Consider the following 20,818-nt stretch of genomic DNA (forward strand, 5'->3'; position numbering starts at 1 on the left):
ATGGGGTGTGTCCCGAGGGAGTCATTCGCTACAGAAGGATCAAAAAGGGCTTCCCATCGTATTCTCTACACTAAAGTCAGAAAAATTCACTAGCATTGTATAGTATATATATATATATATATATATATATATATATATATATATATATATATATATATATATATATATATATATATATATATATATATATCGTTATTCTATACCGCTTTTAGGCATTTCTGCTGCAACTGTTCTGTGAGGCTTACATGGTCGGTCTCTTATTTTCTGAGCAGGCTTAGTTGCTCAACCCTGCCCCTGGTGGTGTAAGCAGATTTTTAAAGTAACGCCATTGCAGACTCGTGCATCCCCCAAGAGATCCCAAATGTAGACACCGTCGACGAGAGAGTTCATTGGAAGCATGTTGATAATCAATCATGAATTCATTCATCCGTTTTTCATTTAATCCACCGTTTATTAATTCAAGCTTACAAAATGAAAACATCTTATGTTGCATATCTTTTGTTCTTTTGATATTGATGACTTATGTCTGTCTGTGTGTGTGTGTGTGTGTGTGTGTGTGTGTGTGTGTGTGTGTGTGTGTGTGTGTGTGTGTGTGTGTGTGTGTGTGTGTGTGTGTGTGTGTGCATAAAAGAACAATAAATGAATTGACTGTATTCATCAATTCAGTCACTGGTTCATTCATTCATTCATTCAGGGTAACAAAACGCTCGCATCTCGTTAATCTGTGCCCACGTCACTCAGCAGACAGCAGGTAAGGGGAGTGTAGCAGGATAAAAAGAATTGCAGTTTTATACAACTCTATCTGTGAAAACATGCAATAAGATTACGAGTATACTGAGTTTTATATCTTCAGCAAAAACAATAAAGCAACAGAATAAGAAAAATATTAGGTAACTAACTTCATGCCACCCATCCATCCATCCATCAATCCATCCATCACTATCGCCAGGGACGCACGCAACTCACTGTCAGAATATAGAGATAATTTATTTCACCTCCACGGTGTCATCCCTCACTCTAAGGCACGGATGCTTGATAAACAGGAAGAGGTAGTAGGCACCTGCCGAAACGATAATTACTCTCAGTGAGGTCTAAAACACTGGATCAGGGGATGCTGTGAACCTGTCATTAAACCCAGCTGTGACCTCACTGAACGTTTCCCCTCTGTGTCTCACAACTTAAGGGGGCAGTCACAGCCTGCCCTCTAAAGATAACTATCTTCCTTCACACAAAACTACAAGCACTTAATTACACACACACCCTTCACTCAAAATTTAAAATTATCATGGCGGCTCCTACACCAGCCTCGAAGTCCCCATATGGGGACTTAGAGGACTGTTCCTCTGGTATCGACCCTAAGTGTCTACACACCCCAGCCTTAAATTTTTCTTCATTAACTTCAGCAACATTTGCAGTCTTAGATCAAATTTTCAACCTATAGAACACCACCTCTCCTCTACTAAACCTCATCTTCTTTTCCTCACTGAAACACAGGTGTCTGAGGAAGCTTACAGTAACCCATTTTCTGTCCCCTACTACTTTATCCTGTTTTTCAATCCAAAGCTGGATGTTGCGTCTATGTGAGCAACGACTTAACCTGCTCTCGTGCCCTCGCTTTACAATCCTCCGAATTTTCCACCATCTGGCTACGACTACAGAGTCATTCTCAAACTAAATTTACCTGTGCTTTATACCTCTCACCTAACTCCTCTGACTATAAGAAATTCTTTGATTACTTAACTTCCAAAGTGGAGCACATTCTGATTCTTCCTTTTTGCGGAGATTTCCATTTTTGGAGGCTTCTATGTTCACCACCAGCTTTGGCTTTCCTTTCCCTTCACTGATCATCCTGGTGAACTAGCCTTTAACTTTGCTATCCTCCACCATCTAGAGCAATTGGTGCAACACGCTACTCGTATTCCTGACCGTCTTAGAGATACGCCCAACATTCTTGACCTTTTCCTGACCTCTAATCCTTCTCCTTATGCTGTTACCCTTTCTTCTCCGTTGGGCTCCTCCGATCACAATCTCATATCTTGTCCTATCGTTCCAATCTCTCCTCAGGATCTCCCTAAGCGGAGGTGCCTCTGGCGTTTTGCCTCTGCTAGCTGGGGGACCTGAGGAGGTATTTTGCTGTTTTTCCTTGGAATGACTACTGCTTCCGGTTCAGAGACCCGTCTTTGTGTGCCGAGCGCATAAAAGAAGTGATAATGCCTGGCATGGAGGCGTGCATTCCTCACTCTTTTTCTAGACGTAAACCTTCCCAACCTTGGTTCAACACAGTCCATTTTAGTGCTAAACATGATAGAGAGGTGGCCCACAAAAAGGTACTTGAGCCTTCCTTCCATCACCAGAATCTCATGTGCTTTATATTTCTGCATGGAACCATGCCAAGTGTGTTCTCCAACTACCCAAAAACTCCTTCATGAATAGAAAGTGTCAAAATCTTTCAAGATCTAACTCCCCCTCGTGACTTCTGGCACCTAGCCAAAAACATCTCCAATAACTTTGCTTCTTCTTCTTTCCCTCCTTTATTTCAACCATATGGCACCACTGCTACCATATCTAGTGACCGTTCTAATCCCTCAAACTACCGCCCTATTGCTTTAATTTCCTGCCTATCTAAAGTTTTTTTTTTAATCTATCCTCAACAGAAAGATTATTAAAATCTACCACTTCATAACCTTCTATCTGATCGCCTGTATGGGTTCCGTCAAGGCCGCTTTACTAGTGATCTTCTGGCTTTTCTTACTCAGTCATGGTCATCCTCTTTTAGAGATTTTGGTGGAACTTTTGCTGTTGCCTTAGACATTTCAAAAGCTTTTGATAGAGTCTGGCACAAAGCTTTGATTTCTAAACTACCCTCCTACGGCTTCTATCCTCCTCTCTGTAACTCTTTCTCAAGTTTCCATTCTGACCGTTTTGTTGGTGCTGTGGTAGACGGCCACTCTTCTTCTCCTAAATCTATTAACGGTGGTGTTCCTCAGGGTTCTGTCCTGCCACCCATTCTCTTTCTATTATTCATAAATTCTAAATCAAACTTCTTGTCCTATCCACTCCTACGCTGATGATACCACCTGCACTTTTCCTCGTCTTTTTGTAGACGTCCAATCCTTCAAGAACGCCTGACTTCTGATCTCTCTAAAATTTCTAATCGGAGCAGAGCAAACTTAGTATTCTTCAGTATCTCAAAAATTCACTTCCTCCATCTATCAACTCGGCAAAATCTTTTAGACAACTATCCCTTCTTCAGTGTCATTCAAGTGTCCCCCTCTTATACACTGAACATCTTTGGTCTACCCTTTACTTATAATCTAAACTGGAAACTTCACATCTCATCTCTTGCTAAAACAACTTCTATGAAGCTAGGCGTCTGAGACGTCTCGACCAGTTTTTTTTTTTTTTTCACCCTTCCAGCTGATCTGTACAGGTGCCTTATCCATCCATGTATGGAGTATGCTTCACATGTCGGTGGGGTGAGGAGCGTTCACTCAAACCGCTTTTCTAGACTGGATGGAATCAAAAGCTTTTCGTCTTCAGCCCATTTCTCATCGCCGCACTGTTGCATCTCTTGCTATCTTCTACCATTATTCTTTCTTCTTTCTCTCACTCCTATTTTGTCCACATTTCTAATGCAAGAGTTAACCAGTATTCTCAGTCATTCATCCCTTTCTCTGGGAAACTCTGGAACTCCCTGCCTGCTTCTGTATTTCCACCTTCCTATGACTTGAATTCCTTCAAGAGGAAGGTTTCGAGACACTTATCCTTCAATATTTGACTGCCGCTTTGGATCCTATTAGGGAACCGGCATCTCAATGTGCCTTTTTTTTCATTTATTTATCTTTTTTTTTTTTTTTTTGCCCTTGGCCGGTGTCCCTCCTACATAATAAAAAAAAAAAAGAGATGCAGTCATGAGACAATAAGAAATTGTAAAAACACAAAGGTATTATTCCAGTCCAACCTAATTGTCCAAAGTAAATATGTTTTAATTTGCCATATATATATATATATATATATATATATATATATATATATATATATATATATATATATATATATATATATATATATATATATATATATATATATATATATATATATATATATATTATGGGTCATAAGATACATGAACTAACAAAATAAATGAGTGAATGAATGAATAAATGAACAAAGCATATCCTCCATCTAGGCAGACACTGGGCCAGTGAGACAGGAAGGGAGAGAGATACACAGGCGTGAGCAATTATTACAGTGTGGACTCGGCCACCAGCAAGAGGCTGAGCTGCGTCCGGAGGTGATGAGCAGGCCTTGCTGCAGTGGGAAAAGAGGATGTTGACTTGTCCACTTCCGCTTCGCCTCCCACTGTCTCTATGCTCGCTTCTTCCTTTTTAACCTTCTACCTTTCATTCCTACTCCTCTTAATCTACAACAAAATACTTGTATAAAAGGCTGCATGTAAAAAGGAACTGACTTTATTTATTTATTATTTATTTTTATTTTATTTTTTGTACCTTTAATGTTGCAGTTGATTCATATCGATAAGATTTTTTTTTTTCTGTCCATCTCACCGACACATGCATTATAATGAATGGGCAAAAAACTTACACATAAGGAAGAAACATGTTTACATACCAGTGCTTTAGGTGGGGGGAAGTCAGAATTTATCATCATATGCGAAAGTAATTCATGCCTGATTCTATTGAAAGCTCGCCATAAAACGTTGTATTGTGTGTAAACACTGCCTGGCTGGCGCCGTGGCTGTGATGCACCAGCTGAGCCCCCGAGCGCTGACAGACTGCGTGAGGGTTGAGAGAGCATGTATGACGTGGCCATTCTTGCAGAGATAATCTCCGTTTGTACACACGCATGTTTGCACCTCTGTTCAACTCTGTATACTTCATATAGTACGTGTATGCTATTCCCGCGCCCTTCGTGCACGTTCACTCCAGATTGAGCTGGCTGGCACCGGAAACTTAACCGAAACTTTCTATTTTCCTCGGTTGATTTCCGCATGCAATGTAATAATGTAATGAAAGCAAAACATTCATTTCAGACCTACGTCGATGTTCGGTTGTTCACATGTATTATTTTTTTTTAATGTTATTTCTTTCCTTCTATACAAGCTAACCCTTTGTAGCGGCGCTCTCTGCATGGAGAACACACATCTTGCAGCAAGGTTGCCAGGTACTTTTGCCATTCACACATTACTTCATCAACTATTCGATTTCTTATCTTAACAAAATAACATTTAAGTCAATAAATCTGGCAAAATGTAATGACAAACACATTTTAATCTTCTTTGCGTTTTTGGTTTCTTTATTTATTTATTTTTTTTTTGTTTACAACAATTAACCCATGACATGTGAATGGTATAAATCAGATGGAAAAAGTATGAGCATGTGGCAGTTTCGTTCACGTCTTAGTCCGTACGGAACAAATGAGAAAGAGAGTAAAAATCAATAAAATAGTATAACTGCAGGAACGAAGGGAGCGCGCTGCCTATCTGTCTTCCGTGATAGAATTATTCATAATGCCACACGATGAGAGCTGAGACTCGCTAATAAACTGACATTACGTGGGTCACGGGTAAAGGATGGGATGCGCTAAGTAAAGCGAAGTGCAAGTGTGTGTGTGTGTGTGTGTTGAAGTGACTGACTGCCTTGAGGTAACTGAACCCACGCTAAATCCACTCACATCCTCCCTCCCATCTTCACTAACTCCTTCTATCTGCTATTCATCTTCATTCCTCCTCCTCCTCCTCCTCCTCCTATTTCTACTCCATTTGATAATTCTCTTGTTCCTCCCTTCCCTCTGTAACCTCTCCTCCCCTTCCTTCGTTTCCTCTGTCGTAATTCTTCATCTGTCTTCCACTCTCTCCATTTTAACAACAGCCTTCCTTCCTTCCTTCTTTCTTTCCCATACCATCTCTGTCTTCATCCATTCGTATTATTCTCTCTCTCTCTCTCTCTCTCTCTCTCTCTCTCTCTCTCTCTCTCTCTCTCTCTCTCTCTCATCTGTTATCTCCTCTCCCTTATTCTTGAGGGTGTGTCTCGGATAATAATAATCGACCAGTTGATGCATGAAGGGGTGCTCAAGGCGTGTGTTACGGTGACATGAGAGAGAGAGAGAGAGAGAGAGAGAGAGAGAGAGAGAGAGAGAGAGAGAGAGAGAGAGAGAGAGAGAGAGAGCACTACATGAAAGCAGATAATAGATGGCTCCATTCAACACCCAGAGACAATTAGACACAAACACACACACACACACACACACACACACACACACACCAAGCTCCCGCACAACCCAGTATAGTGATAACAGGCACCAGCAGAACTCTTATTACTAAAACCTTGTGATAAGCATTTCAGTCCTTTCCTTGTTATTCATCATCAGCAGTTTCTTTTTATTAGTCCCTGGAAAGGCGAAGAATAGAGGACGAAGATGAAGTACAGATAGTTACGCAATTAGGTGGTGGTGGTGAGGCAGCTGATGGATAGCTATTGACTACTTACCTGAGTTATGCGGAGGAGCAGCCGTTTCTCCATAAGGTAGGAGGAGACCAGCCCGTCTGTCTTGGGAGCGTACCAAGGCCCTAGGGTCGCTCTGGGACGTGTAGAAGGAGCATAGGAAGGAGGGAGAAGGGGAATAATAGCCGGCCTGCGGGTGGTGGTGCGCTGGTGATAGAGAAAAGGGGGAGGGCTTCAGTGATAGAGTAAAGGGAAGGGGAGGGTTTGGTGTTATACGAGGGACATCTTATTGGAATTTTGGTTTAAAGGGACAGACTGCTTTCGCTGTTCTGGTGAGCAATTTCTTACATACCAGTAAGGATAGATACGTATTAAATACCCACCTACCTACACACACACACACACACACACACACACACACACACACACACTATTGATTTCTTTTAAACCTTTCTCCACACTACCTATTTCCACTCAAAGACTCAAACACCTAGTAACTTTAGCTCGTGCACTTTGATAATCTTAGTTTGCATGGAGATGAGCTGTGTTGCAGTAAAGCTGTGTTTGTTGTGTTGCAGCAGTCTAATGAATACACGATGACGTTCTGGAGAGCCACCTAAGGAGGTGTAATATTTGTTACCACTTTCCTGTTTGGTCATTTCCCGAGAAAGTTGCAGAGGACTAAAGATTGAAAAAGTCGTTGTCTCAAGCTCCTAGAAACATAGGAGTCGTGCTGTTAATTAATATTATACATTCGTGTTAGGATTTTGTTGCATGTAACGTCTTAATTTTTAATCTTATAGTCATCTAGATTGTTATTCTTACACTTTTAATTTTTTTTAGTGTCTGTTAGCTTTGTGTTCATGCTCACTTTGTTTATGCTTTCCTGTTACAATTCTCTCCTGGACAACGGACTTCAGACAAGACGTGGTAAGTACAAATGTGTGTGTGTGTGTGTGTGTGTGTGTGTGTGTGACATTCATCCAGTGGTCATCTGCTGGTCACCCAGCCAGCCGTTACCATACGGAAAGAGCTCAGAGCTCATAGTGACCGATCTTTAGGTAGGACTGAGACCACTCACACACTACACATCGGGACAGCGAGGCCACAACCCCTCGGGTTACATCCCTTATCTACTTACTGCTAGATGAACAGGGTATGAAGCTCGCCCATTTGCCTCGCCGCGCCCGGATTCGAACCCGGTCCTTCTCGGTTGTGAGCTGAGCGTGTTGACCACGCACTACACAACGCGGTGTGTGTGTGTGTGTGTGTGTGTAAGAGAAAAAGGAAGGAGAGGAGAAATTATTGCTAAAAGGAATAATGGTAAAATCTATAGAGGATTGATGATAGGCAGGATAAATATGTGTCTAGATGATCCTATCGGACTGTTCATCTTGATTGTCTCTTGTATCTCAGTTTCGCTCTTTCTGCTTCCATCACTTTCCCTCCACATTCCCTCCACCCTTACCCAGCACCTTACTTTCACCATTCCTACTCCTTCCCATCCACCCGTCCCCAGAGCCTCACCTACTCCCTGTCCCTGTCCTCCACCTCACCTCGCTATAGCTTAAGTTATTTGCCACCAGTTTTATGTTCAGGCATTTAAATAATTTATTCCGTAAGTTTCAAGCTAAAAGTTTTGTCTCATAAATAGGTATTTCTTTTTATAATGTTAAACTGTACTTTTTTTTTATTTTACACTACGTGGAGAAGTAAAGAGTAAAGGATGTCTGAGTTGCAAAATTGTCATAATACTGATGTGTTGTAGTGATGGTATGCCATCGGGAACAAATGTCAGGTAGTGTGTCCCTCGCATCTTGCCACTACCTCTTGTCCCACGTGAGGCTTGACATGTACACATTCACCGCTGAGGGTCAAACATACCACATTTCCCATTTTCAAGGTAGAAAAAAAAAATAAATAAATAGAATAAAAAAAAATGAAAATAGGCACTAAGAACTGGAAACGAAGCTCACATAAATTAAGCTTTAAAGTTGTGTCAGACAAGAGTATTTCGGGGCGTAAAGCTTAAACGAACAAACATTAGCCCATTTAACAGTGCTATCTGTTCTGTCTTAATGTATTTTATCGATTTCGATCTGACTTTAATTATGATGATGATGAAGATGATGATAATGATGATGATGATGGCGCTGATGATGGTGCTGATGATGGTGATGGTGATAGTGATGATGATGGTGATGGTGACAGTGATGATGATGGTGATGATGATGATAATGGTCTTGATGATGAAATTAGGAACAGTAATGATAATGGTGGCAATAAAGATTGCGTAGAAAAGAACTACGACGATGATGACAACAGCACGTGTCCCTTGGGTGGAAACTACACAAGGTCATCACGACTTGCTGTGAAAAAAATTGCTGAGCAGTAAGTCACGAAGGTACGACGCGGTTTGATCAGCGTTATTCTGTGTGTGTGTGTGTGTGTGTGTGTGTGTGTGTGTGTGTGTGCCCTGATGAGCCCTGTGACCTTGCCGCGTGGTCTGGGTGTGTTGCGGCCCTAAAATTGTCCTTCGCCTCTCATATAGAAGGATGAAAGGGTCATCTTGGTAGTGCGGCTACAAGGGCGGGGTCGTGTGTGTGTGTGTGTGTGTGTGTGCGTGTGTGTGTGTGTGTGTGTGTGTGCGTGTGTGTGGTGTGTGTGTGTGTGTGTGCGCGCGCGCGGATGCAGACAAATGTTTTTCCGTATTAGTCCGAAAAACTAAATTTGTTTTCCGTGAATTAAGTTTATATTTTTCTTTCCGGTAAAAACATGTTTTGCGAGAGAGAGAGAGAGAGAGAGAGAGAGAGAGAGAGAGAGAGAGAGAGAGAGAGAGAGAGAGAGAGAGAGAGAGAGAGAGAGAGAGAGAGAGAGAATAACGTTCAGGAACAAAAGGGATGTAAGAGGAGTACGTGAGATGGCTGGGAGGGGAAAGAAAAAAAAAGGGGGGAGCGAGAATTTGAGAAATGGGGGCAGCTGGCAGGAGGCGAGGAATGAGACGAAAAGGACCAGACAGGAAGCGGCAAAGGGGAGAGAGAGAGAGAGAGAGAGAGAGAGAGAGAGAGAGAGAGAGAGAGAGAGAGAGAGAGAGAGAGAGAGAGAGAGAGGTGGGGGAAAATAAAAGAAAAAGACGTAGAAAGAGGAGCCAGAGAAAAAGAATACGAAGAAGGGAGAGAAATAGAATGAAACGGAGCGAGGAGCGCCCGGAGATCTAGGGCAAAAGGGCACGGAGAGAGAGAGAGAGAGAGAGAGAGAGAGAGAGAGAGAGAGAGAGAGAGAGAGAGAGAGAGAGAGGACAGGGAAGAGGGATCGTTGCCTACGTTTCAGCGCCAAAGGGCTTCGCTATGGCGTCTCAGGCTTTATATCGAGGTGATGGATCGCCTTCCGGGATGTGTGCCGAGGCTGCTGGAAGGAAATATTACATGGGGATGGTGATGGCAGTGAGGCGCAGTTGACTTTTCTCCTCCTGAAAGACTCCATGACCGAAAGCATTCACCCCGAGTCTTTCCTGCCCTCAGATTTTTAAAAGTTTTCTATTCTTAGAGTGGAACGTTAGTTAGTTATTTTACTTTTTTTTTTCTTTTCCACTTCTCTTATTTTCTTCTTTTCTTTTCTTTTTTGTTTTGTTCTTCTCTTCCTTTTTCCTATCTCCCTCCCTTACCGTCTGTCTGTTTGTCTGTTTGTGTGTCTCTCTCTCTGTTTTTTTTTCTGTAATCTCTCATAAATGAATAAATAAATAAATAAATAAATAAATAAATAAATAAATATATATATATATATATATATATATATATATATATATATATATATATATATATATATATATATATATATATATATATATATATATATATATTTATCAATGAGAGATATACAGAAAGACAGACACAGAGACGCGCGCGCTCGCACACACACACACACACACACACACACACACACACACACACACACACACACGTATGATGACTGTTGATATTGGCCTTCGCTAAAATGAAAAGGAATGTTTGTTAAAAATTATAGATGTTGTTTTCTCATCTTACTTTCTTTCTCTTGATTCACTACGCAGTTTATAATCCAACGCTTGAAAAACACCCCGGCAGTCAAAACAACAGAGGCCGGAGCTCCTCACAGACTATAAGACCGTGAGCAAACACCTTGGCTTTAATGGTTTTAATGCTACAATTGGTGCATCATCCATTTAAAGATCAAAGCGACTCAGAGGAATATATTTACACCTGATTACAGATAAGCCGGTGTTCGAAACGATCCGATGTGTATTAAGAGTCATGCAATTACCCAACGTATGTATAGCTGTATGGTGCGATTTTAAAGGTTGCATGTTGAATAAGGTGATATAATGCTGCATGAAAACGTGAAGGAAACAGCTGTGTTTGAAAAAAAAAATTGAGGTAATTTACTGTTGTTGTTGTTGTTGTTGTTGTTGTTGTTGTAGAAAGAGAAGAAGAATGATAATAATTATCAACATTATTAGTTGATAAACGAAATGAAAATCTGAAAGTAATAACTCTTGACGTATGGATGACAAATATGTAAACCAATAAGCTCATCGAGGAAAATAAACGATCGTTTACTTTTCTTTTTTTTGTGAAAAAAAATAAATAATGGTGGTAATCTGACCTCAGTGATTAGTTTGACTCTCCAGAAAGTGACGAATTACAGGCGTTAGCCACCATCTACATCTATATCTATCTATCTATCTATCTATCTATCTATCTATGTATCTATGTATCTATCTATCTATCTATCTATCTATCTATCTATCTATATCTATCTATCTATCTATCTATCTATCTATCTATCTATCTATCTATCTATCTATATATATATATATATATATATATATATATATATATATATATATATATATATATATATATATATATATATATATATATATATATATATATATATATATATATACACGTACATTTCATTTGAGACATTGTTTCAGATCCAAAATACATCGGCTAATAAGGCAATGGCCTCCTTGCGATTTCCACAATCACGTGTCATCTGATGTTCACATGGTGGGATGTTTCTGTCCTTATTTTTCAAAAGTGTATTTGATTAAGTTTCATACTCGTAGATATAGTTTGTCCATCAGGCGAGGATAAAATCTCTCATGCAAGACTCAGTAATCGCTGGAATAATGGCAAGCCGGGGTCTACATTAATAGGTTGGATTCATTAAGGGAAATATATGACTGTGATGTCCAACAAAGTTTTGTACTTGCATTGGTTTTATTTACTCTTCATATTAAATTATGTTTAAATCGTGTAATCTAAACTTTGTTGTTAAACTCGTTGGTAACTCAAACACTCCAAGTTTGCTTCCCTTCACCGAAGACATTTTAAACTTTTTGCAGAACCTCCATGAAAAGTGGGGTTGGTTATGCAAATGAGAAATGCAAATTGATGTAAACAAATTAATATCTCCACATAAGAACACAGTTTCATTTTAGTAACAAATGCATAGATTCAAAATAAACTTTTCAGATTTTATTGTTGTGGACGTCACACTTAAATTAAATTTTGCTTCACCATAACGTAAAGAAACAAGGATCGTGGGCGGCAGGACCGGCATGGGCTGTGTGAGGAAGTCAAGTAGTTTGAGATTGACCACGCTTCATGGTAACCTCATTAAGGCTGTGCTGTCTCCGTCTCCATGCGTTTATTACGAGAGAGAGAGAGAGAGAGAGAGAGAGAGAGAGAGAGAGAGAGAGAGAGAGAGAGAGAGAGAGAGAGAGAGAGAGAGAGAGAGAGAGGTGGGGGAGAGGTCGTTCATCGTAGTGATGAAAACTATATAATCTTCATACAGAACATTTACAAAAAAAAAGAATGTTTAATAATTAGAGACCTGTTCCAGTTGGAGATTTAGTCGTATACACTGCAGTACTAAAGGGATTTACGAACTCTGCGTAACCTTAGGTGTTTTTATTTGGCTCCGCTTCAGGGGAAAAAAAAATAAATAAATATTACGGCTTGAAGTTCATAGGCAGAGTGAAATAATGTTTTTTTTATTTATTTATTTATTTTATTTTTTTTTATTTTATTTTTTTTTTCAGAAGGAGATAAATCACAAACGGTGTGGTTGTGTAACACATTAAACGCCATAAGCCAGCTTTTTATTAGAGATTAGCGGTAAAATGATGGTAATTTTGTTCCTAGTTGTTGGATCTGATAATGTGGTTTAGAAGTCATTATGTGATAATATCTTTAATGTCTCTTTTTGTAAGTGTGTGTGTGTGTGTGTGTGTGTGTGTGTGTGTGTGTGTGTGTGTTGTGTAGGTGGGTGTGGGTGTGCGTGAATGTGTGCGTTTGTGTGTGCGTGCGTGCGTGCTTGCGTGTGTGCGTACGTACGTGCCCTTGCAATTGATGGTGAGAGTGTATGTTTATGCTTGTGCATGCATGTGTTCTGTTTTCTTAATGGTAACGGTGTTGGTCCATTTAATGTTCCTCTGATGCTGTTTTTAGAGAAACTGTATTTTGATTACTGACAGCTTCTGTATTCGGATCGCTAGTGTAGCTAATTGACATGTATAACAGATGGTCTGTTTTCAAATGGTTTCTTCGTTCGGTAATGAGTTTTCTTTGGTTAATATTCACTTTCTATGGTTATCATGGCGACAGGAATCACCTGGCGCGTCCCCCTCCATCGCATACCTCGCCTACTGCAACAATGAGACGATTACCATTTGTATTTTCGGGAGCCACTGGTCGCCCCTGGGCGGTGAGCCCAACTTCGCCACTCATTGTAAATTCACCGCAATGATAATGGCTCTTCAGGTCCGACAGGATGTGCTGAACGGCATTACCATAAACTCCGTTCCATTACAATGCATTCCTGGTGCCCATGACTTCAGTTTTGTGGGTTTTCACTTGCCACGTGAAACTTTTTTTTTTTTTTTTAACATTTTGAAATATTTTCATTATCCCTTAAAACAAATGAGTTATAAACACAGCTAATTACAGAAGTGCAAGGAGCCCATCTGAAGTTAAATACTTTTTAGGCAGCAGTGGAAATTGAGTGCTGGACATTAATTCTACATGTACATAGTAATAATTATGTAGTAAGATTAGTAAATATCTGCTAAGCAAAGTTGGCACATTCACTGTAGTAATTATGAGTCAAACATATAAGCAATTTCTAGTAATTTTTTTCTTAAAGAATGAGTAAATAATAATAGTAATAATAATGATAATAATAATAATAATAATAATAATAATAATAATAATAATAATAATAATAATAATAATAATAATAATAATTATTATTATTATTATTATTATTATTATTATTGTTATTATTATTATTATTACTATTATAATGACAATGACAATGATCCCTGGATGAAAATGAGGGCATTATTATGACAATAGAAAGATGGACACATTTAATAATTGAAAATTATATACTTTTTAAATTGGTTCTTAAAGGAGTGTGTTGAAGGAAGAACTTTTAGGTTAAGTGGGATGGAATTCCAGGTTTTAGGTCCTAGATAACAAAGAGAATGTTGAAAAAGTGTAATGTGCTGGTACACGTACATTTTCAAGAGTATGTTGTGACTGTAAGGTTACAAATATATCTCCTTTGAACTGTTTATACATGTGAATACTAATCTGCAGCTTATTTACATAAAAAAAGTTTTAGTAAACTTGTATCTTTAAAAAGAGGTTGTGTGTGGACAAAGTAGTCACTATTTCTTATGATTCTTATGATTTTCTTCTGCAATCTAAACAGAGATAACAAATGTGCGGGGTAAGTACTGCACCAGACAGGTGTACAATAGTGTGGGTGTGGTAAGACATGGGCATTATATAAGATTTTCATAACATCAATAGGCATGGTAACGAGAGGTTGCAGTGTATATATAGCAGGGAGGCATTCACGGCACGGGGCAATCATTTAATTACACAGAAAAAAAAAAGTAACCAATAAGATAAAATAATGAATGATGAAATAAATAAAGAAATACTAGTGTTATCCAACACACACACACACACACACACACACACACACACACACACACACACACACACACACACACACACACACACACATTTTCCTACACACATAATATATGTCAATTTTTTTGTGAGTGAATGGATTCCTGTCAACTTGATTACTCTCCGCCTTACTGCATTACTCTCTTGTTATGTACATCAAGGTAAATAAATGTCTTTTCTCGCGTGCCTTATCGAGCGTTGCCACGAGGCCCTCCCACATGATGCATCACCTTCCCCGCGCTGCTATTCCCTCCAACTCAACCCAGACCCATCTGTGTGTGTGTGTGTGTGTGTGTGTGTGTGTGTGTGTGTGTGCACGCGCTCTCCTTCTTATATTTTTACTTTGCACGCGTAAAGTCGTCAGTAAGTCATGCTATACCTTAAAGCTGCAACCATCCTCATCTCCCCTGTATCATTGTTTTTTTTTTTTTTTTTTGTTGGTGACAGCGGCGACCAACTTTGGGAAGAAAATTTGGTAAGCTTCTGTCCTGGCTGGAGTCCCACAGAGGCTTGGACTAGCGAGGAGAGGGACTGGCAGGGTTGGAGGAAGGAGAGCCGGGAGAAACCAAGGATACAGAAATTGAGTTAGTCAGGCTACTGGTTTTATAGAAATTTCCACGAAGAGAAATAGAATGTAGCGTCCACAATGAAACTAATAAAGCTAACTGTACAACAAAAACCGTTAACCCGACCATTTTAACAAAATATAGAGCGTTGTTGATAATAAAAGTGTAATAACAATTCCGTCCAAAAACCCAAAAAAGTTCGTGGAGCGTTCATATATAAACTTTATAGGAACCATCTGATTTGGAAAAAGCCAGGGAAAGTTTAGTTTACCTAATCACTACCTCTTCTTCTTCCACAACATGGAGGAGGAAACCAAGAACACCTTCATCTATGTATAATATAAGAACACAAATATATATATATATATATATATATATATATATATATATATATATATATATATATATATATATATATATATATATATATATATATATATATATATATATATATATATATATATATATATATATATATATTTTTTTTTTTTTTTTTTTTTTTTTTTTTTTTCTTTTTTTTCTTTTTTTTAATGACATTACAACGATTCAGAAAAGATCGTTCATCACAGGTGACGCAAAGGAAAAAAAATAAAAAATACTGCTGTTTAACTCTCCGTGGCACCATTAAGCTCAGGGCCGTAACATGTTCGTCTTCCTTTCCCCCAGTGGTGGGCAGACCGCTGCGCCATGAAGAAAGAAGGGGAAGAGGGTACGAGTGAGGAACAGACGGCGGAATTGCATCAGCCAGACGTTCATGACAGACGCGCTAAACGTGAGCATCAAGGAAAACAGTAGACTTTGAAAAACATTACTCAACCGCAGAATCCAGACTTTTACGGCATGAAACACAAATTTCCTCGTCTCGGGAAGCCTCAGAACCGCCCCTTCCTGCTGCTCCATTACTGCTGCGGCGGTCGCGATGGGCTCCCAGCGGGCCCCTGAGTAGATTACACAGGTAACCAAGAGTAAGAGGAAAGGAAGAAGGGAAGGAAAGGAAATTAGGTTAGAGGAAAAGCGAAAAAAAAATTGAAAGCACAAGAAAACTTGACGCTGATGTTACAGAGGAGCAAGATTTTGTAATGAAGTGTCGCATGTGATACAAAATAAATGGCACGCGAGTTATGTTACTAGTCCGTCGCCAACGAAAATCACAAAACCGGTGACAGTGACGATGACGATCAGGTGACACAGATGCAACAGTGGATAAAACAGAACTATAGATTAAGGTGGATGTGGGGGAGGTGGTGATGTGATGGTGGTAGCAGCGACTGTATGAAAGTCAGCAGCAACTACCATCGCCACTACAACCACCACTACCACTGCCACTACGGGCTTGCCACACCCCTTCCAGCTTCCTGCTCCCTGCCACACCTGGTCGATAGCTTCGCCAAGGGAGCTGAGGCAAAGTGCCCTACTGAGATGAAGATAAGACGTCTTGGAAGGCACACACACAGAGGGGCTCCAGAAAGGGGAAGCGACTGGCTGATGCTTGCAGTGTATACTAGGAATAGGAAGAAGTAAGTTTAAAGTTGAGATACTGAGTAATGAAGGAGTGAATGCGGATTACGAAGGATTCCATTTCGTGGTAATTTCTCCCATTCACGTCGGATTCTGGCGCCTGGGAGGATAGGAGAGGCGGAGATTTAGTCGTGTGGAAGGAAGAGGAGGGAAAGGAAGGAAGGAAGGAAGGAAGGAAGGAAAGAAGGAAGGAGGGAATGAAAGAAGGCAGGGAGAAATGAAGGAGGGTTAAAGCAGCATGGTTGTCAGTAATGATATTCAATGAGGAAGGGCTGAGATGAACTGTGGGGGGGAGGCGTTTGCAATGAAAGATATTGTCGGTCGTTTACTTAGCATTGGAGATCTTATGTCTGTGATTTACACAAAACAACTTTCTCTTCCTTCTTTCCTTCCTCCTCCTAATCATATTTCTCGTTGTCATCTTTCATCCTCTTCCTTATACCATATCTTCCTCCTCCTCTTCTCATCATCCTACTCTTTTTACTTTTACTTCTACTACTGATACTACTATTACTACATCTACTACATCTGCTACTACTGCTATTACTACTACTACTACTACTACTACTACTACTACTACTACTACTACTACTACTACTACTACTACTACTGCTGCTGCTGCTGTTGCTACTACTGCTACTACTAGTACTACTACTACTACTACTACTATACCACTCTCTCTCTCTCTCTCTCTCTCTCTCTCTCTCTCTCTCTCTCTCTCTCTCTCTCTCTCTCTCTCTCTCTCTCTCCCGCTTTCAAACTGGCCTCAGGTAGGTCGGTAAGTGGCCGTCAGGAGCGGGAACATACACGCGCCATCACTTAGGCTGGCGGACGAGGGAACATGGCATGCCTTTTTGGACGACCTCACCGACTTACGAGACCTGACGCCGGCCACTCTAACCCTATTGAATAAGCTGGCATATCGCTGTACGCAGGGGCAGGCGGTAGGCGGGCTGCAGGAGGGGAAGTGATGGAGTGTCACCGGTTTGCCGAGTGGAGATGACTACTAGGGGCGGGCCAGGAGGAGGAGATGGAGGAGTAGGAGAGAAAGATATTTTTTTTACTACTGAACGAGAAGAGGATCAGGAGACATGGGCATTTTAATTATGGAAGAGGAAGAAAAAGAAGGAAGAGGTGGAGAAAATTTAACCATTACAAAAGTTAGAAGAATGAACAGGGAGAAAGAGCTCAAGGAGTAGATAGCTATTTTTACTGTAGAAAAGGAGAAAAAGGGAAAGAAAGAGGAGGAAGAGAGGACGGGTGCGTTTTACTAGGTAGGAATAAGGAAGAAAGAAGAGGAAGATATACAGTGGAGGACGGGTATGTATTTTGTACTAAAGAAGGAGGAGGAAGAATAAAAAAATAAATAGAAGAACAGCAAGGGACGAATGATATCTTGTTGTAGGATAGGAAGGAGAAAGAGGAACAGGGACAGGAGAAGAATCCTTTTACGAATACTACAGAAGAGGAAAGAACCAGGAGGGAGGGATATTTCTCACTTCAGAAGAAGAAGGAATAGGGGTAGGAAGGAGAGAGAGAGAGAGAGAGAGAGAGAGAGAGAGAGAGAGAGAGAGAGAGAGAGAGAGAGAGAGAGAGAGAGAGAGAGAGAGAGAGAGAGAGAGAGAGAGAGAGAGAGAGAGAGAGAGAGAGAGAGAGAAAGCACGATAAAAAGCTCTTTTTATCATAAAAGAGGAAAGAAGTAAAGGAGAAAAGGCAGCAGAAGATTGATATATCCTTATTACAGAAAAGGGAGTAAGAAGGAAGAAAAGTGGAAAGGAAAAATTTGAAGGAACTTTTATTATTACAAAAGAGGATGGGGAATGAGTAAAGAGAAGAGCAAAAAGACGATTAGGAGGAGATGGGCATATTTTCATTATAGAAGATGTAGGAGGAAGGGAAGGCAAAAAAGCAGAATAGACTGGTCTGCCTTACTATATGAGTAAAAAAAAAAAATGGAATAAGAAAAGGAACAAGAGAAACGGGAATTTTTGACGTAGAAAAACAAAGAGAAAGAAAGGACTGGGAAAAAAGAAGACGGATTCTTCCTTTAAATACATGAGAGAAAGGAGGAAGAAGGGGAATCGGGAGAGAAAGGAGGAAAAAAAGGGGATCGGAAGCATTGGTACTTATTGTCATCCAAGACGGAGGAGGAAAAAAAATGGGAATATGAATTGGAAGAAATTTACCAAATTTACCAAAGAAGAAAAAAAAAAAAAAATGAGAAAGAGTTTGCAGGAAGAGACATGTATTTTTTTTTTAAACAGTAAAAGATTAACGCTTCTGTGCTTGCTTATCAGACACTATTCATTGATTCCAGTCCTTTGTGAATTGAGATAAAAAGAAATCGGAAAATATAGTTGATGCAATCACATTGATATTGTCATGGAAATAGTAGTTCTGAATGAATGTTTACAGTTTACTTTCCTGAATACACACGCGTTGGTGTATTCAGTAAGGTATCGACTACGTAATACAAATAGAAACACTGCGAGAATATTTGACAAGTTTTTCCCATGAATAATTTGAGAGCAGTTTACATATGTTCGCCGGACACATGGAATTCCCTCTCTAACAGGGTTTAAAAGTCAAAGAAAATATTCAGAAAGAAAGTTTTGATGCACCGGGAGCTGTGGAAGACACCAAGTTAAGACTTAAGAGAAGAAATTAGGGCATGTGTTCCTCCTCACGTATTCGTAGTAAGGCGGCGAGGGGGAAGAAAGGGATGCTGCCTGATGCAGCTTCTTACCATAGTCATTGTCGTCGTGAAGAACTCTTGGCCGCCGCCTCCATAATGGTTTTTATTCTCTAGAGCCACCATTGTTGCCGGAGGGGGAAAATACCGAAACTTTTGCCACTTTAAGCATATTGCAGAGCGAGGAACATTGTGGAAAGGAAACTTTCATGGTAAAATTTTGCAGACCTATAGCCCCATAGCTGAGTCCCGCCATTGTTTGTGGGCGGAGGTTGTTGTGTTGACTTCCCGCGAATGACTGTGCCAGGCAGGAAATTAAGTCAGGGCTATTCTAAGATCAAGGAGGAATGTAGTGAAGACATCCGTTGCTCTGTGTTATATTTGCGGTTGGGGCTTTATGTTGCAAGGTGTTTGTATGGAATGTTTGTGTGGCACGATGTCTGTGTGGCAGGATGTTTGTGTGGCATGGTGTTTGTGTGGTAGGATGTTTGTGTGGCATGGTGTTTGTGTGGTAGGATGTTTGTGTGGCATGGTGTTTGTGTGGTAGGATGTTTGTGTGGCATGGTGTTTGTGCGACAGGATGTTTGTGTGGCAAAGTGTTTGTGTGGCAGTGTTTGTGTGGCAGGATGTTTGTGTGGCAGAATGTTTGTGTGGCAGGATGTTTGTGTGGCAGTGTTTGTGTGGCAGGATGTTTGTGTGGCAGTGTTTGTGTGGCAGTGTTTGTGTGGCAGGATGTTTGTGTGACAGTGTTTGTGTGGCAGGATGTTTGTGTGGCAGAATGTTTGTGTGGCAGAATGTTTGTGTGGCAGAATGTTTGTGTGGCAGAATGTTTGTGTGGCAGTGTTTGTGTGGCAGAATGTTTGTGTGGCAGAATGTTTGTGTGGCAGTGTTTGTGTGGCAGTGTTTGTGTGGCAGGATGTTTGTGTGACAGTGTTTGTGTGGCAAGATGTTTGTGTGGCAGTGTTTGTGTGGCAGAATGTTTGTGTGGCAGAATGTTTGTGTGGCAGTGTTTGTGTGGCAGTGTTTGTGTGGCAGAATATTTGTGTGGCAGTGTTTGTGTGGCAGGATGTTTGTGTGGCAGTGTTTGTGTGGCAGGATGTATGTGTGGCAGTGTTTGTGTGGCAGAATGTTTGTGTGACAGTGTTTGTGTGGCAGAATGTTTGTGTGACAGTGTTTGTGTGGCAGGATGTTTGTGTGGCAGAATGTTTGTGTGGCAGGATGTTTGTGTGTCAGTGTTTGCGTGGCAGGATGTTTGTGTGGCAGAATGTTTGTGTGACAGGATGTTTGTGTGGCAGAATGTTTGTGTGGCAGGATGTTTGTGTGGCAGAATGTTTGTGTGGCAGAATGTTTGTGTGGCAGGATGTTTGTGTGGCAGGATGTTTGTGTGGCAGTGTTTGTGTGGCAGAATGTTTGTGTGGCAGAATGTTTGTGTGGCAGTGTTTGTGTGACAGGATGTTTGTGTGGCAGAATGTTTGTGTGGCAGAATGTTTGTGTGGCAGGATGTTTGTGTGGCAGGATGTTTGTGTGGCAGGATGTTTGTGTGACAGT

General features: G+C 40.4%; 1 protein-coding gene across 1 annotated transcript in view; it reads right to left on the reverse strand.

Moving 5' to 3' along the window:
- Window positions 1–20,818, reverse strand: part of LOC135111652 (hemicentin-2-like) — a 219,245-nt gene that overhangs the window by 119,642 nt on the left and 78,785 nt on the right. Inside the window, exon 2 of the mRNA XM_064025196.1 lies at window positions 6,510–6,671. The gene's annotated coding sequence lies outside the window, so the exon portion shown is untranslated. The remainder of the gene's footprint in view (window positions 1–6,509; window positions 6,672–20,818) is intronic.

The sequence above is a fragment of the Scylla paramamosain genome, chromosome 2, assembly GCF_035594125.1.
Source record: "Scylla paramamosain isolate STU-SP2022 chromosome 2, ASM3559412v1, whole genome shotgun sequence".
In the NCBI taxonomy this organism is placed as follows: domain Eukaryota; kingdom Metazoa; phylum Arthropoda; class Malacostraca; order Decapoda; family Portunidae; genus Scylla; species Scylla paramamosain.